This window comes from Carcharhinus amblyrhynchos, chromosome 1 (genome assembly GCF_965287045.1).
Source record: "Carcharhinus amblyrhynchos chromosome 1, sCarAmb.v2.hapA, whole genome shotgun sequence".
Taxonomy (NCBI): Eukaryota; Metazoa; Chordata; class Chondrichthyes; order Carcharhiniformes; family Carcharhinidae; genus Carcharhinus; species Carcharhinus amblyrhynchos.
This window is the reverse complement of record NC_137324.1, coordinates 60,183,711-60,207,003: the sequence shown is the minus strand read 5'-3', so window position 1 is coordinate 60,207,003 and position 23,293 is coordinate 60,183,711.

The following is a 23,293-nucleotide window of genomic DNA, read 5'->3' as shown; positions in this document are numbered from 1 at the left end:
GCTTAAGGCTCTACTGGTATATAATAAGTGGAACTAGAAAACTATTCCCATTCATTCTAGAATCATGGACTCTCTACATTGCAGAAGGAGGCCATTCAGCCCATCAAGTTTGTACTGATACTCCAAAACAGAATCTTACCCAGGCCTACCCTCTGCCCTATCCCCATAACCCCTGTTCCCCCACATTTGCCATGACTAATCTGCCTGACCTGCACAGCTTTGGACTGTGAGAGGAAACCAGAGCACCTGGAGGAAACTGACACAGACATGGGGAGAATGTGCAAACTCCACTCAGACAGCCATCAGAGCCTGGAATTGAACCCAGATCCCTGGCGTTGTAAGACAGCAGTGCTAACCACAGTGCCACCATGCCACCCATTCAAATGAATATACATAGTTGAGACAAATAGCATAGATGCATTTAAAAGGGAAAGCTAGATAAATACAAGAAAGAGAAAGAAATAGAAGTTATGCAGATAGGATAAGATGAAGTATTGTTGGAGGAGGCCTGTGTGGACTGGCTTGGGTCACTGTCTGTGTAGAGTCTGTATGTTTACCCCATGCCTGCATGGGTTTCCTCCAGGTGCTTTGGTTTCCTCCTGCAGTCTTAAAGGTGAGCTGGTTAGGTGTATTGTCGTGCTAAATTCTCCATCAGTGTTTCTGAACAGGCGCCAGTGTGTGGCGACTAGGGGATTTTCACAGTATCTTCATTGCAGTGTAAATATAAGCCTACTTGTGACACAAATAAATAAACCTTTTAAACCACAACAGCTAATGCTAAACTACCAGAAAGGAATTCTTTTTTAAGGAATCACAGTCCAGTAGCTACATAATGAATTGGAAATCAGATGGTCAAATGCAGCACTTATGATTAGTAAGATTATTTTGCAATAATTTGCTTTACTAGGGTGCGTTTATTTTAATGTATTATCTAATATCTCCTTATGTGCCTCGGCATCATATTTTGTTTCATAATGCTTCTGTGAATTGCCTTGGGATGCTTCATTATGTTAAAGGCTAGATATAAATTTAAGTTATTATTTTCATTTGACTAAAGAACTGTATGGAGTAAGTAAAAAGGTGACCATGCTTCTTCATTGATATTTTAGCACAAATACACAATATGTTTAACCAAATTCTTTCCCGTGTTATTTTGACACAAATGTTAACCATTGTATTTGAACTTGGTACTATATAAGTGTTTAGTATTTGTGCCAAAATAATGGCAGTCAGAAAATATGCCATAATACATACTGATCATTTGTATTGATTATAATCTCTGGTAAAACTGATCGCTCGTGTTGTCTTGAGCTTTTCACAGTAAGAAGCAAAATACCAACATATAACCATTCTTAGAGAAGTATGTGAATTATTTTCAATCAGAACTCAGATGCTGAAGTATTTACATGTTACCTTTAAACACAAGTTAAGTGTTTCTTCACATTAAATCACATTCTGAGCTGTGCGCTTTTGTTGCAATATAATTACTATCTCAGGTTCGGATTTGAATCAATGCTTTAGGGCATCAAAAGCTGCCTCATCTGGCACTCCAGAACAAGTTTATACTTTGAACCAAGGCAATAAATAATTCAAAGTGTTAATTTGACAGATGACTCTGGTAGGTCCCCCTCTCATTACTACCATCATTAGGCCGTAACATGCAGCAAAAAGCATGAAGCCATCAGACAAATGGTCTTCACTGTTCATCTCTAAAGAGCTGTAAGCTGCACAATTAACTAATGAAGCAATATGTACCTTTTTGTTCCGAGCATCTCACAGGCCGAAAATGACAAAGAGCAATGTAACCAAAATGAAAACATTCCCATCATGTAGTGTCTAACACTATGGCAAGGTTATTTTGAGATATCAGGCATTTCTCAGTTCCTGACTCTGCTTGAACAAGATATCCCTCGTGCCACTGCTACCATGTGTGTCATCCTGATGAAAAACAAAAGGAATTAAGTGTATAATGGCTCGATATTTTAAGTAGCTAATGTTGGGGGCATCAGTTCTGCAAGGACATCCCTAGTTCTAACTCCTGAAATCTGTCCAAGGCTGCATGCAAACAAGCAGCCCATGGCAAATCAACAACTGCTTCATTACTGTTAATTACCTTGTAAAGAAAGGAACGAGTCGTTGCCAATGACAAAACAAAACTCCCTGTGGAGCAATGGATACCATAAAAAGACAGTTTACATTGCTTTAGCCTGATGTTGCTATTCATAAGTTCTCACTTCAGTAGAAGGTGATCAAGACCAATGAAAGCTAATGTAATAGTGCACTTAAGAAATCAGTTTTACATATGATGGATAACCTAATTGCAATAAACAATTTGCATATTGGAAATAAAAAACATCTGCTACGGATGACTTTGAAGACTTTTTGGTGAGATGTGCAAGAACCATCTGCAGCATCAAAGCTTTGTAGCTCAGTCTTCTCTATATTTTGTATCCACAGGGATAAATAATTCATAAATGAATTAGTAATGAATTAGTTCTTACATTAAACTAAATACTTCTAATATATGGGGACTGAAGGGACACTTTTAACCCACCTGACTTAGTAGAATCAGGGCAGACGCATAGCTAAAACTGCTGCCCTATTTACGCACTATTCACACCTGCTGCTGCTTTAACTGAGTCCTTTTTGTAGATGAGTGAGGTATCTGCTTGGCTCAGTTAGGAGCCTCATTAATATATGTGAATCTTGGTCCTGTGATGCCGTGGAACCCTGAGGATATTATAAATGTCCACTGAGCAGTGCTCTCCCCAGGCACATTGAATGTATCAAGTAAGCAGCAGAGGGCCTAAAAAGGTAACTTTTATACTCAACTTTGTGGGATCAGGAGGATCTTGTGGGCCCCACAGGAAAATCAAGGGTCTCCTGCCCATCCTGCATTCTATCCCCTTTCCCTTTTGAATACCCCTCTTGTTACTTTCCTAAGTGCCAATTGAGAGATCAAGAGCTCCCAAACTTCATCTGCCATTGACTATGTCTTTCACCCCATATCACCAAGGGAGTCTCAGGAGATAAAATGATCCCAACCTCACTCATGAGGAACTCACTCCAAGTTGAAATCCTCACCCACAAATATTCTTACATAAATCTAAATGACATAATGTCATAACTAATAATCAGAATCCAATGGTCAATTCCACATTTTCTTTAATAAATTTCCTCACTGCATTCATAACATTTGTTTCACATCTTCAGATATGTTCTGGATATTTTCTGCTATTTGAATTGACATGGCCAAATGCTCCTTCAAAACTGGAGAGACAGAGATATAAGTCAATAAACCATTGTTACAGTAAGCATATTATTCTGCCCAGACTTTGAATATTAGTATTGAATTGCTATTTATACTAATCTATCATTTTCTCAGCCAAATCTTGCCAATATTATCCTTGTTCTTTAAAGATATTAGGATCTCACGCAAGATCTTATAATAGAAGAACAATAATTTGTGTGATTGAAATGCTTCCTCTTGGAGCTTGGGGCAACTTGAACAAAGCTAAGATCTTTATTTACACCTGACTATATTTTGTTACAAGTTAGCAATATTCTTGACTACATATGAAGGGACACAATAAATCATATCAACTATAATCTGTTCCAGTTTTAATGCCACAATACCAACAAAAAGGAAAGGAGCAAAAGGCCCCTGTTTGATTTAAGTAATCTTCCAAATCCAAATTAAAGTTTGCTTGAAGGATTCCATGGCGCAATTTTTGAAAAGAGAATAAATCTTCCCATGATGATGAGTACATGGGATTTAATGGGATTGGGAGCTATAGATAGTTCTATGGCCTGGTAGGAATAGCTATGATCGGCGCAACTTGTGGGCCGAAGGGCCTGTTTGTGCTGTAGTGTTCTATGTTCTATGCTGCCCACCGGAATTATGGTGAGTGGGACGGAGAATTTAACAGATAAGCAAAAGGTCTGTTGATCTTGGGCGGGACTTTCTGGTTCCAGGGCAGATGGGAATGGAAAGTCCTGTCCAATCAAGTGAAGCCAGAATTATTACATTGTTCACAGAGGAATCTGATCAGATCGGTAATCACAACTTGATTCGTTACCTCCTTTATTTTAAAATTACCTTGCAGATATTTCAACCCCTGACAATTTGTAAAACTCTGAGTACAACAAGTTTATTCATCAAGAGCAAGGCATCCAAATGCATTATTAATATTCAATTATGGATCAAATGCACTGATTTTTTGGCTATAATTTGAGTAGCAATAATGTCATCGAAACTTTGTGGTTTGGTTTTATATCAATACAAGCCTTGCCTCAATGGTAGCATTCTGCATTTGAATCAGAATGTTGTGGGTTCAAGAGATGCAAGTACATAATTCAGGTTGACATTCCATTGCAACACCGAGGTAACATTATACTGTTGAAGGTGCAGTCTTCAACTAAAGGCTTACTCTCTCAGTTGAAAAGAATGAAGAAGAGCAGGTTAGTTTGCCTGGTGTCTTGGTCAATATTTATTGTTCAATTGATATAATGAACAAAACAGTTGAAGCGGTCATGCATCACCTTTCTGTTTGTGAGACCCTACTCTGTTTCATCATCCAATACTGTGGCTATCTTTCTTGAATGCAAGTACAACAAGTAATGGAATAAGAAAATATCAGTGGAATATTGAAGATTAATGATTATGAATTATTTTATCAATAACATATTTCAGTACATCGAAAAAGTGTTTATAACCACACCAGTCAGAAAATTCAGCTGTTATATAGTTATCTAGGATTTGTTATATCTTCCAGTTCCCAAAAGTTCAAACTAATCGCACTATATTAGACATAGGAGCTAACATTAAATGTATTTAACAGATTTCACTATATTGATACATTGTTAGTTGGGAACATCAATAGTGAGTGATGTTGGATCCCGGATATTTATGTATGCATAAGCTCAACAAGATAGTTTCTCATGGAGAATTGAAAGAAAGTGACATATTGCTATTTAAAAGGGATAGGTTTCACAAACCTCCATAGTTCATTAATTAACCTAACCCAGGCCATTTGGATATCTGTTTTAAAATATTGAAAGGGAGCTTTAATAGTGACAACACCAAACTTGCATGTCTGCACCTATGTTTGATGTTACTAAACTCCCCCTGTTAAATTTATAATTTCAACCATACTCAGTATTGAGACCATCCTGACCAAAGTCATGAATAACATCCCCTGTCATTGTGTCTTCTCAGAGCACTCTGTGGAATAGTTTGGGACTCCACAGCGCTTGATACTGTCAACTATACCTCCATTTGCTTTTCTCCACAGTCCACCTCTCAAATTCTAGCTGGACTGATTCACACAATTTCAAAATAAGGGAGGAATCATTTAGGACCAAGATGAGACCTTTTTTTAATCAGAGGGTTGTGAATCTTTTGAATTTGCAGAGAGCTAGGAAAGCTGTGGAGTATGTTCAGAGTAGAGATTGACAGGTTTCTAAAGATACAAAACGATATGGGCATAGAGTGGGGAAAAGGCACTGAAATGGGTGACCAGTCATGATCACATTGAATGGCAGAGAAGACTCAATGGGCTGAATGGCCTACTCCTCTGTTCCTGTCCTTAAATTATCTACATTGTCTTCTGTGCATTGATTATTAGTCAGTACTCTAATTTTTTAAATAATGTTTGGGCATATTTTATGTCAGAAATGTTATTTAGAAGGCATATATTTATAAAAGTTCAATAACTGCAGCAGTATGTCTAAAGGATTTTAAAAGGTACTTTTGGGTTTTCTAACAGGTAAAAAGAATCAACGAGTTGAATTGTATGACCTCGTTGCAACTGGGATTCTTCAGTTCCACTGCAGTGTACAAAGATTTGGCTGAGCGCTAAATCCTCCGTTCTCGCTGGCAGCAGTAGTGGGGCATGAACAGCTGGAGAATTCTGGCCAACATCTTTATACACTGATATTTTGCATATGATTTCATTATGTCATTGAAGATAGTCAGATACAATCTAATGAACTTAAAAAAAGTTTCCGATTTTTTAGCAATATAAATTTTTTAAAAATGCCAGTCCACTGCTCATGGGTTTAAAAATCTACACTGGAGCTCAAAAGAAGGCTTCCAAATGCCAGTTATTTTTAGATGACTGGATAGCTTTGAGTTGTCTGCTTTCCTGTGTCAAAGACTGGTGCTCTAAGTGCTGCAGAATCACAACAACCTTTTGGAGACCTGAGGCATTAGTCTGCACCAATAAGACTTCTGCATGATTCCAACAAAGATCCCAGAGGGGCGGCTAAAGATTAGTTCAATATAGTTGCTTGAATCAACATAAGGCCCGCACCTGCTTGTAATTGGATGTGCAGGGCTTAGGAAGAGGAAGAACTTAAAGAAAAAGGACATTATGCATACACCATTCCGCTTATCCACATCACCGTATTTGAGCACATGCTTCCTGGAATTAATTTATAAAAACAAAATAAATTGAATTTCCAGCAGTTCAGTTGGATATTTTCTAAGAATTTAAGAGAATTCAAAATAACATTAATTCTGGTTTTTACTACACTCTAGGTTAGAAAGTAAGGTGGGTAAAGGGGTTAGTGGAACTGAATGTGATAATAGGGTGAGAGGAAAAGGGAGAGAGAAGAATTCCGCCTAGCACAAATATGTGCATAATTATACAGTAGTGTTTTCAGTTATAAGAACAAAGCAACTCTCCTTTCAAACCTTTTCTTAAATATTTCTGTGACCATGAGAGTTGCTTCTCAATGCACAGTGAAAACATGTTTAAAATCTAACGACAATTTGAATATTTTACTTCTTTTTAAAACGCTGCTCTTAAAATTCAAATCCCCCACTTTCCATCAAGTTTAACCTGTGGCGTTCTTGGCGTGACTTTCCAAGGGTCACAGTGTCTGCACTGGAGATTTTGACATGACGGACAACCTAAGACATTAACAAACAAGCTGGGCGCATCCCAGGTAAGATTTGAAATCAGAAACAGGATTGGGGCATGAAAAATAAATAAAATGTTACAATGCAAATCATGAATGCAATTTTTGATAAACTTAATTGCTGAAAATGATCTAATAAGTTTGCAGCAAGTACATCATGGTGTAAAATCAGGTGAGGCCCATTACTGGGCACGGGCAATCGCAAAGTGAAACTTCGTACTACCTTTCAGCAACATGACTGCAGCATGTGGGCCACTGTAAGGATATGCTGATGACTGACCACACACTCAGTGGGGGGCCCAGTCATGTGCCTGACTAACATGACGGATGATTACCTAAATCTCTTAAAGGCTAAGTGTACTCATGTCTCAGGAGTTGCTGAAATAACGTTGGGAAGATTTTGCTGGTAGGTGGGCCATTGTCAGAAGGACAACAGGCCAGAGAGAGGGCTCCCACACATTTGGATATCGGCCTAGTGATGGAGGTTGAAAGGAGAAGAGATGCCATATTTCCACAAGGAGCGTAGAAGACACTAAAAACGCATCCTGTACAGACTACCAAGGATTACAATTTCTAGAGGGCAGCTAAAAGGACTTGACCATAGTGGGGAAAAGTAATTCAATTACTTCACATGACAGGTCAAAGATACATCTTCAAATGACATCTATCTAAACTATCATGAACCTCTCCAGCTGTTCAATGCACCACATCCATCCCACCCCCCCCCCCCCCCCCCCCCCCCCCCACACCGTCACTCACCCATTTGCAATCAAGACTTATGCTAAACATTCAGAGGCTCCACTTAACCCTCCCTTGATGCCTCAAACCCTATTCTTGCCATTTTCACATACCTTCAGTTATCCAACTATGGAAAACACTTCACCTAATTTCAAAACAATCACTGACATTTGCCACCTTTCTTGCAGAACAAGTTGGTGCATAATAACAGGGAGCAGAGGAGAAAGGATGGTGGGGCAGGTATACCTGCATCTCCTGACCCCTGCATCTTGGCTGTGATTAAGGCTATTGCGAAAATTGTTACCAAGAACATCCAGATGTTCCTACTTTATGCGCGTTCTTAAATCCCACTGCATGAATTGACAAGAAGTGAAATTTGCAGATGATGTGAACATAGATATCTTGCTTTCAATTCTACTCCCCTTCTCTCTCCCCAACAAACTCTTCTTCTGACTTTCTGCTTTCAGATATTTAAGAAGTGCCAGCTTGTCAGCCACTACAGCTGTGTTGTGAAGAATGAGAACAACATCAGAGTCTGACAAAAGATACACCATTGCATGAACTGACACTCAGAGCCATTAGCTCAGAAAATACCTTCAAGGGTAGTGTAGAGTCAAGATCAGAATAGAGTGAATCAATGAGGATAAGTAAGCTGCAGCCAGACTAAGGGGAAAGGGCAGCTTGTCTGTCAGTTCCCTACATGGTGTGTTCAATGATAAGTTCTCCTGCAGAAGACTCTGATGAAGATTTCATTGGGGTGGTGTAAAGGAGAATGCCAATGGCCACGCACAGAAAATGTGTTACATTGGCATGCCTCTCATCATGGAGGAGTTCAACTTAGTACACATTGTCTCAAGCCCATCCTTCCTAGGGTAGAAGTGGTGACCAACAACTTCTATTGTGAAGCAATCTGAGATGAAGTGTTGAGTGGGCAATGTTTCAACTTCAGTTGCAGTAAAAGCAGAAGTTACCCAACTTCCCGGTGCTGTGATGGGAGCTCAGACTGAGATCATGTCTGTTGCTGTTCAAGCCCAGTTTGTTGTGATACAGGCTCAACCTACTGCCTATCATAGTTGCAAATAATAGTGCATAAAGGGGCTGTGGACTCTCACTACAGTCCAGTGATCTATGTTCCAACAGGTAGGCTCAGGGATAATTGGTGCCAATTAACCCAATAATGAGTTTAATAGACATCCCGCTGCAAGCAAGTTTACCACACGTTTCCCCCCCACCCCGGCCTCTGAATGAATTGCAGGATGATTTCCACCTTCCGTGAAAGTGACATGTGACCTCTCCCATGATTAGTTGGACTCAGCCGCCACGTTCCCTGCCACAAAATGCTGAATGAAATTCCACTCACTATGTTTTAGGAATCACATCTCAGGGGAACTGGAACCGGAGTATCCACTCCCAGGCAGTTTGAAAGGAGAAAAGGGGTCCTGGATATCTCATCCCTTGCTTTTTTTCCTTTGGCCTCTTCCTCTCCCTTTCTTTCTCTGTCTCCACTCCATTTTCCTCCTGAAGTGCCCTTTAAGTGAAATGGGGCAACAGCTCTTGTGCTCATGATAACAAGGTTAAGGAGGACACAGTAGACTAAGACAAACTTGGAGGCATGTTCTGGTGTGTAGTGGAGGGCTCCTCCTGAGTGGTGCAGGCTGTAGATCCATTGCTTCAAGGTGTTGAAGGTTCATTCCACAATATTCCTGGTGGCTGCATGGCTCACATTGGAAATGTGCTATCCTGCCTGGTCAGGTGGCAAAGGGGAGTCATAAGCCAGCTGGAGAGCACAATTCCCTTATCAAGCAACAAGGGATCTCTGGTTCTTTCTAAAGGCAGTCAAAAGTCTGACAACACCAGGTTTAAGTCCAACCGATTTATTTGATAGTAAACTCACTAGCTTTCGAGGGGATTCCCTCTTCTTCAGGTGAATGGAGAGTTCTGGCCTCAGACAGAGCATATAAAACACAGACAGTTTACAGATTACTGATTAGAATGCGAATCTTTACACCTAACCTGCTGTTCAAGTCCTAAAGTGGCCGACAATGTGAGTGGAAGGAGCACTGATCACAGGTTAAAGAGATGTGTCTTTCTAAAGGGTCAAAGGTGGCTGACACAGTTGTACTAGCTGCTGCCAGGATTACGGCCATTCACTGATAGGATCTTCTGAGGATGGTTACACACCAACTGCATGTAGTTATAATCTTCTAAAATTTCTCAGTTTCAGGAATGGCGTGAGGCAATTGAAAGGGAGCAAATGTAACAATGCCATTCAGGAAAAGAGGTGAGAGAAAATAGGTAACTATAGACAAGCTCAATTGACATCAGTTCTTGGCAAAATGCTGGAATCCATTGCTAATGAAATGGTAACAGTGTGCTTAAAAACCATAATATAATTAGGCTGCATCAACAGTGTTATATGAAAGGGAAGTTCTGCTTGGCACACCTATTAGAATTTTAATGATGTAATTACCAGTTTAGATAAAGAAGAACCAGTGGAAATGTGTATTTGGATTTCCAAAAGCACTAGGTAAGTGGCAATGTGCAGGATTACTGCATTGCAGTGGCAAGGAAAGAAATAACATAAGAACATAAGAAATAGGAGCAGGAGTAGGCCATCTAGCCCTTCGAGCCTGCCCCGCCATTCAATAAGATCATGGCTGCTCTGTCGTGGCTCAGTTCCACTTTCCCGTCCTCTCCCCATAACCCTTAATCCCCTCGCTTATCAAAAACCCATCAACCCACGTCTTAAAAATATTTAGCGAGGCAGCCTCCACCACTTCAACGGGCAGAGAATTCCAGAGATTCACCACCCTTTGAGTGAAGAAGTTCCTCCTCAACTCCGTTCTAAACCGTCCCCCCTTTATCTTGAGGCTGTGCCCCCTAGTCCTACTGTCCTTTCTGAGCAGGAAGAGTCTCTCCACCCCTATCCTATCCATCCCATTCATCATCTTATATGTCTCAATGAGATCTCCCCTCATTCTTCTAAACTCTAACGAGTACAAGCCTAGTTTACTCAGCCTCTCCTCATAGCTCAACCCCCTCAACTCTGGCATCAGCCTAGTAAACCTCCTCTGCACTCCCTCCAAGGCCAAAATATCCTTGCGTAAGTGCGGCGACCAAAACTGCACACAATACTCCAGCTGTGGCCTCACCAGTGCCCTATACAGCTGCAGCAAGACCTCCCTACTTTTATATTCAATCCCCCTCGCTATGAAGGCCAGCATCCCATTAGCCTTCCTGACCACCTGCTGCACCTACAGGCTGGGTTTTTGCGACTCATGCACAAGGACCCTGAGGTCCCTCTGCACCGTCGCCTGCTGCAGTTTTTCACCACGTAAGAAATAGTCCTTCCTACCATTATTCCTACCAAAGTGGACCACCTCGCACTTGGTAACATTAAATTCCATTTGCCAGTTCCTGGCCCATTCGCCCAGCCTATCTAGATCCCTCTGCAGACTCTCCACACCCTCCGCGCAATTTGCCGTTCCACCAATCTTGGTGTCATCAGCAAATTTCGACACCATACACTCGGTTCCCTCCTCCAGATCATCTATATAAATGGTGAATAGCTGAGGCCCCAGCACCGACCCCTGGGGCACTCCACTAGTCACCAACCGCCAATCCAAATAGCACCCATTGACCCCCACTCTCTGCCTCCTATTTGACAGCTGGGGCTTTAACAGATATCTTCACATTCTCTTTGACCACAGGTGAGATTCCAGAGAACTGGAGAATAGCCAATCTTGTTCCCTCATTTAAGAAAAGAAGCAGGAATAATCCAGAAATTATAGGCCAGTGAGCCTGACTTTGTGGTGGGGAAGTTTTTGGAGAAGGGACAGGATATATCCACATTTGGGGGAAAATGGACTGGTTAGTGACAGGCAGCACGGTTTTGTATGGAGAAGCTCATGTCTCATCAACTTGATTGAGTTTTTTGAAGAGGTGACAAAGATAGTTGATGAGAGAAGGACAATAGATATAGTTTATATTGACTTTAGTATGGCGTTTAACAAGGTCCCACACGGCAGACTAGCACAAAAACTAAAATCACATGGGATTCAGGGTGGGCTGGCTAGATGGATACAAAACTGGCTTGCTCATGGAAAACAGGGGGTAGCAGTAGAAGGGTATTTTTCAGAATGGAGATCTGTACTAATGGTGTTCTGCAGGGATCAGTGTTGGGAGCTCTGTTGTTTGTAGTATATAGAAATGATCTGGAGGAAAATGTGGGTGGCCTGAATAGTAAATTTGTGGATAGCAGGACGATTGATGGAGTTGCTGATAGTATCAAGGATTGACAGAGGATATAGATAGATTGGAGACTTGGGCACAGAAATGGCAGATGGAGTTTATTCCGGACAAATGTAGGATGATTGCATTTTGGAGGATCAAATTTAGTATGACTTATGCTGCTAATGACAGAACCCTTCAGAACATTAACACACAGAGGGATCTGGATGTGCAGGTCCACAGTTCCCTAAAAGTGGCAACACAAATAGCCAAAGTGATTAAGAAAGTATATGGCATGCTTTCCTTCACCAGCCAGAACATTGAATACATGAGTTAGCAAATCATTTTGCAGCTATATAAAACCTTGTTAGGCTGTATTTGGAGTATTGTGTGCAGTTCTGGTCGCCACAGTACCAGAAGGATGTGAAAGCTTTGGAAAGAGTGCAAAAAACATTCACCAAGATGTTGCCTGATCTTGAGGGTGTTGGCTATGAATAAAGGTTGAATGAACTAGGATTATTTTTATTGTAAAGGTGAAGACTAAAGGGAGACCTGATAGAAGTCTACAAAATTATGAGAGGCATAGACAGGGTGAATAATCAAAGACTTTTTCCCAGGGTTGGGGGTGTCAGTTATAAGGGGGGCACAGGTTTCAGGTGAAAGTCAGAAAGTTTTGGTGTGCAGGGGAGGTTTTTCATGCAGAGTGATGGGTGCCTGGAACGTGCTACCAGAGGAGCTGGTGGAAGCAGGCACATTAGCAACATTTAAGAGGCATCAGGATGGGCACATGAATAGGAAAGGAATAGAGGAATATTGTGTATAAGAGCAGAAGGATTTTTTTTAGTTTGGTTTGGGCGCCATAATCAGCATAGGCTTGGAGGGTTGAAGGACCTGTCCCTGTGCTGTATTTTTCTTTGTTCTTTGTTTTAAGGTAAGGGTTCATTGAACTGTGATAATATATTAGCTTGGATAGAGGTTAAAGGGCTGATAGAAAAGGAATAAATGGTATTTTCAGGTTGGTGAGGAGTTACGTGAGGAGCTGCCAGAGTCAAGACTGGAGCCTCAGCTATTTATAGGTTATATTAATGAATTAGATGAAGGGACCCCAGAGTAATATATTTAAAATTTCTAAGGAACACAGCGAGGCAGGAAAGTAAGCATTGAGGATAAAGGATGAGTGGAATTAAAGTCTAAAAATCTCTCTCCCCACCCAAGCATGCATCCAACCTGCCTATTTCCCACTTCAGTGAGGTCAAAAGGTGGGCAGACAACCAACCTGATCTTATAGTGTGGTCATCAAAGTATATTGATTGCCTAGACATCCCAAATTGGCCCAAATTGCCATTGCTAATGATTTTAATCTTATTTTAAATTCCAAAGCAAGTAAAAACAATGGAATAAAACTGAATACACTACTTTCATATTGTGCATTATAAACTGTGATTGAGATATGCCAGAAGACAAGCGTGATTCAATGTTATCAAGCTGTGAAGATATGGCATGATATAAATTTGACTTATTATTGCAAGGCTGTGATCTCGTGTCAGAATTGAAATGTATTTAAGAATTTCCAGCCTGTGAAAGCTTATTCTGATTCAGATTTGATTAGTGATTATCAAGTGGGAATATGATAGTATTTGAAGTCTGTCAGTGATTGTCAGGTTGCAATATCATGTAAGGGTTTGGATATGAATGTCAACTGTTTGAGCTTTGATCTTGCAATTTACAATGTCATCTTAATAATACTGTTTTTTTCATATTTCTGTTCTATAATTGAACATCCGGGATGATACTGTAATTAATGCATTTGAAATGCGCTGACATTAACTACATCCCAGTAACATCCTGCACACAGCAGCCATATGAATGTCAAATTAATATTTTTTGATGCATTAATTGATAGTAGGACATCAGGAGAATTACCTGCTTTAAATGGAACAGAGTGCATCCTGAGAATGTTGACTCACACAGTGAGATATATCAACCCTGCTCCTGTCCCCCAAATCTCACACTAACCACATGTCTGCATTCATCTAGAATGTGGTTGGATGCTATCTTATGCCTCATTGGAGTTCCTCAATATTAATTGGCCTTACTTCTCGTGTTGAGTATTTATTCTGATTGCTTGAACTGGACATGATAACAACTCCAATGATGCTGGGGTTTCCCTGGTGCTGAAATTCAATGGTTTCACCTCTGTTATTTTAGTGGATAATCAAGAAACAGTGACAAAGGAAGAAAAGCACTCACAACAATTAATGGATTCTCGCGCAGTCTACTATTAATTTGTCAACAAACGCACAAAAAGGTTAAAGGATGCATGCTTACAATATGTTAATATGAGTATGAGCGGCATCAGTTATTGATATTTTACTTACTAGTTAAAAACAAATTTACCATATCTGACTAGGGGCTAACAGGTTGTACAGCTCTGAACTATGTATAGACAAATATTGAAGCACAGGTCATTGAAAGTCCTGTGTAAATAATAAAATGTTCTGATCCTTGAATATAGTGACTAGTTCGAGCCACCAAAAGAGAGCACACAAGTTGGTGAGAGACAAGACCCAGGAAGAGGAGAGTGGCCCTTCACTGACAAACACCTCGTCATCCACTGGCCCTGTTCCATTGAGACAGATGGCAGCTGGGATTCTCCCAGAAAAATTCTAAGTTTCCAATGTGCGGGAAAATGGGAGTAAATTCTTTTTATAGAGTACTTACCAGAACGAATCTCCCGCCTGAGAGGCCAGTAGTATAGCACTGAGCAAGTCACTGCACATGCACCAATTACCCCCCAAACACCCACCCCCCCCCACCCCCAATGCCCAGCCCTGATGTGTTTTCCCCCCCTCCCCCCCACCTCCAAACTTCCCCTGGCCCCACACCCAGATGGCTAGTCTCGATTGCCCTCTCTTCCCCACTGATCCTTCTGCAGAGTGGCAGAGGGTCCCCCTCCTCTTCTAGAACATAGAACACTACAGCACAAACAGGCCCTTCGGCCCACTAGTTGCGCCGATCACTTCTTTACGTACTAAGCCATAGACCTATCTATAACCCCCAATCCCATTAGATCCCATATAGTCATCCAGAAGTCTTTTAAAAGACCCCAGCGAGTTCGCCTCCACCACAGAGCTGATGATGCCATAAAACTTACCTTGTGAGATGCGTGGAGGCTGTGACGCCCAGCGTAAATCCCGCAAAACAGCAGCTGCTGATGTCTCCTGGCCCGCTGCGCTACTGAAGCAGGGCAGTGGGGTGGGAGAATCGCCCCCGTCTTCTTTCAGGAAGCTGAAGGTGTCAGCAGCAATCTGCGATGAGGCACTGGTGTTCAGACTTGTCACGATCGTCTGCCTGTAGACCTTGTGTTGAGCATCTCACTTCCTTCAGCTGGATCATAGTGTCTATCTTCCTTTGGTATTGTCATTGCTTTTGGATCAGGTTGCTTCCTGGTGCATTCCCACTTCTCAGCTAAGTATCTGGCATGGGTGTCAATGCGAAACTGGCTACTCAGCCGGGTGCAGCAAGAAACCAATTATGCTCGGTAATGGACACATTGACAAATGGTTGATGGCGTCATTAACTGGAGGTGGTTTTCTGGCAGCGGGCTTGGAGCCACAACATCTTCTCTCAGTGGCGCCATCATGGACAGTTGGGAGACGATAGCTGCAGTCACAGCTACAAGCCATGATGTAGGGCAGTTTCCCTCCACAATGATGGCCTGACAGCTGTGGCCTTGCGTGACTTTTAAATTTTCACAATGCTGCAAACAGCCCATCAATTTGGACATTTTCGCACTCACCTACCTGTATTAGTAGCATCCGTCTCTTCCCACTGGCCTGCCAGCTAACCAGAATGTTAGGCCTCTGATTAGGCCTCCAATTTTGGAAAACCTGCAATTGCCTTAATTGGATAGAGAATTGAGAGGTGGCCTCTTAACTGGTCACTTTTCATAAGACCCCAAATTGTGCAGTCAGCCAACACCAGTTGGCTTGCAATCAACTTTTGTTGTTGAAGGCTGAAAAATTTCAAAGTATGAGAGGAAAATTTTAGCAGTAACCTGGTGAAACACCTTCAGAGAAGCTCAAACTCATAAACTTCTGACCAAGACCTAATCCTGAACTGAAAAAAGCTAATGCTAATTTTCTCAAATTACTTGGTTTCAGCTTTAAGGAATAACAGAGAAAGCTGTCATTATTTCAGAATCTGAATTAATAGGCAACATCAAAGATCATTCCCTGAACACAATAAGGAGTCTCACAACATCAGGTTAAAATCCAACAGGTTTATTTGGAATCACGAGCTTTCGAAGCGCTGCTTTCAGAGGTGATGAAGCATGGAAAGCTCATGATTTCAAATAAACCTTTTGGACTTTAACCTGATGCTGTGTGACTTCTAACTGTGCCCACCCCAGTCCAACGCCGGCATCTCCACATCATTCCCTGAACATATTATTGATAGGAAATTTGAATAAATGCACACTGTTTTCTTTCTTTAATTTAATTTCTCATTATGTTGATTGTACAGAACAATGTAACTTTTTTTTCATTTTAACAAATTTACAATGTAGATAGTAAATTCACGAATTTAATTTATAATCTGTTCAACATCAGTTGGAATTGCTGCTTTTAGTTGCTCAAATTTTGAAATGTTATGAACTTAAGAATTCAAAAATAAGGGACAATGTGCAAAAAAAGTAATTTTTTATGCAACAAAAACAAATTATATAGAAATGAAATACTTGACTGTGTCTCAGCAGAACTGTGTAGAATTGTAGGAAATCATCGAGGGTCCCAGACCCTGATTGTTAATCGGTGACCCATAAGGCTAGATTGTAAGTAATGATTTTTGTGATTAAAATGTCGATTTTCTTTTATTCATACCTGGGACATGAGCATCACTGGCTGGCTAGCATTTATTGCCCATCTCTAATTGCCCTTGAGAAGGTGCTGGTGAGCTGTCTTCTTGAAATGCTGCTGTCCACCTGTGCTGTGAGTTGACCCACAATGCCATTAGGGAGGGAATTCCAGAATTGTGACCCAGAGACAGTGAAGGAACAGTGATATACTTCCAAGTCAGAATGGTGGGTGGCTTGGAGGGGAACTTCCAGGTGATGTTATTCCCATATATCTGCTGCCCTTGTCCTTCTAGATGGAAGTGGTCATGGGTTTGGAAGGAGCTGTCTAAGTACCTTTGGTGAATTGCTGCAGTGCATCTTGTAGGTAGTACATATCATGAGTGTATACACTGCTATTGAGTGTCAGTGGTAAAGGAAATGAATGTTTGTAGACGTGATGGCCATCAAGTGGACTGCTTGGTCCTGGATGGTGTCAAGCCTCTTGAGTGGTGCTGGTGCTGCACTTATCCAGGCAAATGGGGAGTATTCCATCACACTCCTGTCTTGTGCCTTGCAGATGGTGGACATTGGCATTCACTGTGTAAAATCAGATATTCAGAATTGTTTAATGAGATAATGGAGTACCTAATTTGTCTCTGTAACAATTCCAGGGAGGATTCAACACTTTCAGGATATGAGGGAAGAAAATTAGTGAAGAAAGGAGGGAAAACACCATTAAATAATTAGCTATACTTTTTTTGTATTTTGACATTGAGAAAATCTCAGGAATAAAACCAGTTACAAGAAGAAAAGCTTACTCTGTTTTTTTATTTAGAAACTTTCACACCCTCAGGCATCTCAAAGTGCTCACAGTCATTGAAGTACTTATACAATGCAGCCACTGTTGTGATGAAGGGAAATCCAGCAGCCAATTTGTCAGATCAATGTCACACAAACAGCAATGTGATTAATGTTTTAGTGTTGTTGGTTGACTGTTTAAATGCTGGCCATAATGTGTGGGAGACTTTTTCTGCCCATTTTCAAACAGTGTCATGAGATTTCGCCTTCCCCTCCCTGCCCCCAATCCCTCATCCCGTCTACCAGAGGCAACAGATGGAACTCAGGTTTAAAGTCTCATCTAAATGCTGGCATCTCTGACACTGCACCACTTATTCAGTGGCACACTGAAGTGTTTGCCTGGTTTATACGCTCGAGTCTCTGGATCGGAAGCACTCAGCCCAATGTATTGTGTGCCTGCTGCTAATAAAATTCGTGCATGAAATACTGCAGTGGGAACTCAGAATTTCAATGATAATGATCATTGCATGACTGCACCAGACTGCTTGGAAAAATGGTGGAGACAAAAACATCAGAATAAGTTGATAGTGTATTGTATACTGCTTTGAATGTGTAATATGCACATTAAGGCTAGGTGACTGAGCCAATGGCTATCACTTTTCAGCGTGTATTCCATGATGTTGAGTTCTACTTTATAGAAACGGCAGGCCATTTGGACCTTCAAGCCTGCTCCACTGCCATTCATTTTGATCATGGCTGATAACAAATTCAACATCCTGATTCCCCTTTCCCCCCATTTTCTTGATCTCTTTAGCCCGAAGAGCTATATCTAATTCCTTTTTGAATTTCTTCTTCTGTAGTTTATGACAGCCTCACAACCATTCAACAAATGTTGCTTTATACACCCCAGCAAACTTTACATAATTTTCATGAAAAAATGGACATAATCATAGAATATGATCCAAAAAAGCATGAGTGAAGCATAGAAACACAAATAATGAAAATTACATTTGGTGTATTCAGGCTCCAAAAGCCAACTGACGTAACAGAGGAATCAATCTTTGAAACATTGGAAAAGAATTCCACAATGGTTTGTGATAAAAATGGAATTTCAACTAGTCAACCAATGATAATATGCAACTGACTGGAAAAATATGCAGACAGTCATTGCAAACTAAAGTCAGGGTGTCCAAAAGAGAGAATAATCCATGCAGCATGTAGCCAAGGTGCACCAGAGTGGAAATAGCAAAGCACCATCCTAAAGTTGTCTTTGCCCCTTTCTATCATAATTACAATGAGCTGCTGGCATCAATTGAGCACCTTGATGCTTCTCATTAGTTTGAGCACTTAAGGTGCCAGCTGAGGTGTGCTGTTAAATCAAGAGAAGTGGTTGAGCAAATCTGCAACAGCACTGATCTTGGTATTAATATGGAAGCAGGAAATGCATTCCTCATCCTCCTAGCTCCACATTAAGGTATGTAAAAAAAATCTTAATTGCTTGTTTTCTCTAAGGCAGTCACCTGCTCCTTCAGGACTGCTTTTTAGGCCACTGTATAACTTTCATCAATTACTTTAAATTGACTTTAGAAATTACTTAAATACCCTCTGCTTGTCAATCGTTTCATGAGTTTCTCTCTATTTACTTAATCCAGATTCCTCATGATTTTGAACACCCCTATCAAATCTCCTCTTCGCCTCCTTTTCCTCCAACAGTCTTAACTTCTCCAATTTATCTTCATAATAAAGGTTCCTCATCCCTCTTCATGAATCCTCATGAATCTGTTCTTCACTCATTCCAATGCCTTCACATCTTTCCAAAAGTAGGATGTCCAGAGCTGGGCAGAATATTCTAGCTGAGGCTGACCGGGTTATCGAGGCAAGTTCAACATATCTTCTTCACTCTTGTACTCTGTGTCCATTAAAAAAGCTGAGGATGTTGCTCTCACAACCTACCCTGCCACCTTTAATGAATTATGCACATGTACATCTCGGTACCTCTGTTCCTGTAGCCCTCTAAAGTTGTACTCTATATTTTGTATTGGGTGGGATTTTTCCATTTTTTTGCAGAGGGTGGTGGTGGGTTGGTAAAGTGATGTTAAAGCTGAACAGTAGCTTTCTCTGTCATTTTGTTTGGAACTTAGTTAAAAAATTTGAAGAGGCGAGTCCTGTGACATCAACAGCATAATTTTTTAAGGATTGAGGCACCATTTTTGAAGGTACACGAAAGTTAGAGTAAAACTGTCCCTGCACCACATCCATCCCCCCTCCCCCGCCTAGGCACTGCCCTGGTACAACCTGGGCATGACCCTCTACCCCACTGAGTGATGCATTCACCTGAACTCCTCCCGCAGGTCTGCCCAGATGCCCGCTGTGGGGGTCCATTTGTAATTCACTCCAGCACGCTTTCACATCAATGTGAATGGATTATCTAATGTGGGAGGAGGGGGGGAGATTTATCAGACTTAGCGGCCAGATAATTACATGCTAATTCATTATAATGGGGCTCCCACGTTGAACTTCAAGATCCCTGTTATGTCACCAGCAGGGACAATGGCAATGAGACCTTCTGCCAACATAAAACACGATTTGGGCCTCTCGCGGGATTTTCTGCTCCTGTGACCAAACCCATCCGAGAAGAACAGGAGCAGAAAAATTCCAGCCACGTTCTTCCCTATTCATGTTACCCTTCTATTCTTCCTACCAAATCACTTCATATTTCTCTGCTTTGAATATTATCAGCCACCTGTCTACCAATTCCACCAATTTGTCTGTTTCCTTTCAAAGTGCTACACTAGCCTTCCGATAGTTAACAGTCAGAGCTGGAAACAATGTTGCACCTAATTACTTATGTCAGTTTCAGGAATGGACCTGGAAATGGACACAGGAGCCAATGAGATCAATACTCCTTTCAGGTAGCTGCCTAAAATAATTGGAAATTGAATTAAAATGCAGACTACATTATATAGGGCAGAATCTTCCCATAATTTGTCTGCACACTGGGTTTCAATGAGAAACCCAGTGTACAGCTCTCCTCTCCAGCTACACAGCAAGTTTTCTCTCCTGATTTTCAGGCAGTCAGTGCACAGAGAATCTGGTTGTGTGGTTTATGCCATCACTCTGGCTCCACAAAGATGGGGGTGTCATCTCTAAAAGGCACCCTGATAATCAGTGGAATTAAATTCCTCCCGTCCCACCATAGACATGAAGGAACCCCCCCCCCCCGCCCCAACCCCCATGACAAACACTAGGACAACACCACTACCCCGCATCACCCCCCCCTCCCTCCCATCTCCACACAGGCATCAGGGGGACCCCACCCTAACAAGCATCAGACCACAAACCCCTTCCAAAAGCATTGAGGCACAATCCTCCTCCCCCTACCAACAAGTATCAGGGTAACCCACGCTCTCCCCAATAACCATTGTGGTATTATCCCCAACAAAAACAGGGCACCTCCCCCATGGCACTGTCTGGTTATGTCCCTTCCCCTCCAGGGGCTACTTTGACCTTTGTGTCTCTTCCAGGTTCTCCTCGACAGCTTTGAATTTGGCAGAAGCTGTCGTAAACCTCGCCGACATGACGACACATTGGCGAGTGGGGGGAAGGAATTCAGTACCTGAGTGGATCGTATGGTAGGGAAGGCCTTTGAATACGGGGGTGAGGGGTGGGGAAAAATCTGAGAACGAGATCTTGCTGGCGAGATTCCTCTTCCTGCAGTCTCACAGGATTTGCCCTCCAGAATTGTTATTTTCACCTGTGGTAAACTCTGGTTGAAAATACTCCCTCACCCCTCCCCCATAGTCTGGGATTTTTTTGTTTGTGTTGGGCAGTGGTTTTGGCAGTGAGAGCAGAAAATACCATTAGAAGGTCATTCACATCAAAACAAATGCAGGAAACAATCATCTCTCCACCTCACCCATCAGTAGTCGGCCATGTTTTCTTCTGTTCAATATCAGGAACCTCTATGCAGTAAATGAACATGTCATTAATGGGTCCATACGCAGTCAGAAAAGTGCAATGCACAACTGGTCACAGAAGGCACACACCTGGTGAGTAGTACCACCAGGGGAGGTCAGAGGTGAGCATAACATTCACGAATGCTCCATGCTGATGGGGACAGGGCGACAGGGGTTGAGTATGGGGGTGTTGTCAGGGTGGGGCCATGATGGTGTCTTACCACCTGCCATCAGTGTGTGTTTGAAGGATTTGCAGGTTGAAAGTCAATCTGCTTCGCCATGTTATGAACACATCTTCCTTGGTTATTAAGCTAGGGTGGGACTGGAACCCATAACTTTCAGCTCAGAGGCAGGGCCGCCACCTATTTCACCTCAAGACCCCCATACATGAAGTAACATACAAGCAATGTTTATGTTAGTTTTGAGAATGAAATCTTTTGCATATAAATATAATCTTGTTTTAATAGAGATGAGAAAATTGAATATAATCTGAACACATAAATGTTTCAAATAAGAAAATATGACAGAAAACAGGAGAGTTGTAAAAGGAGATCAAGAGGAAACAGTAGCAAAGAAAAAAAGTAATGAAGAAGTTCAGAATCTCAAAAGCTTGGGCTCGTTAATGGACATTGTGTAGCAGTACAGCTGTCACTTGGGGAATAACATAAAATCAACAAAGAACGCCCTGAACAAGGTTCTTAGGGTGACATTTCTTGTTGTTGTGCAATGAACAATACAATTGATGTGCTCTTACGGCCCTCATTTATGCATAAGCCATGTGGCTTTCAAACAGAGAGATTTCTGTTACATGTACCTCCCAGTGATGTTTTGTTAGTTCACAGCAAGAGTCTGACTTCCATGTCCCGATCCCACTGGAGGAAATCCTACCAAATTCAATTTGTGTCTGTACCATTTGGTTATCAACCGCTACCCATGTCAGCAAGCCCAACCTAATGTGGAACAGATGGACCCATTTCAGTTTAATTAGATTTGGGGCAGCTTGCCTTCTTGTTACATTGTACATAGATTTAAGGATTTCACAGTTATTTGCAAACAGCAGGAGGGTCACAGCATACAATAAGAATTCAAATGTGCATCACCAACTAACTGGTCTCATTCTAATCACACATTTAGTTGTAACACTCACTTGATGGCTGCTACTGGATTTTGTCAACTGGCCTCATTAATATGTTGTTTCCAACACATCACTTCATTGCAATCTATTGTTATCTGTATGTGTGAAATGGCAAGGAGTCCAAACATAATGCATGTTCCTTTCTCTTTTTACCTTATTTTTGAAACAACAGTACTTTTATATTGTTGCTAACAGTATATAACATTGTGCAACTGCACCAATATTTATCCATTGGTGACATTTATAAAGCATGTATAAGTGGTTTTCATTCTACTTATCTGCTAAGCAATTGTACAATGGTTCTTATTTTCTTTTCTCTACAGATATGTCTGCCTGGGAAAGAATAGAAGCTCATTTTGATTCCCAGCCCTAAATGACGTATCCTGGCACTGGACCTAGATTACACTTGCCTTTGTTACCTAATTTATTGCTTCATAGTTTTCATGTATTTGAATCACAGATGTCATTGAAGGGTATATGTGCCACCTGCATTTTTCAAATAATGTTGTGCCTTTATGCTTTTATTTGTTCTCTGGCTGTCTCTTCCCTTTATAATTTGGTGAACTTAATGAGGCAAAAAACAATTCTTTATTTGGTATGACCTTAGGTCAGACATCAATTTATCAATATGTCGAGCAGATTTGAAAATTACTCTGGGGAGATGAGCCCACGTGTACT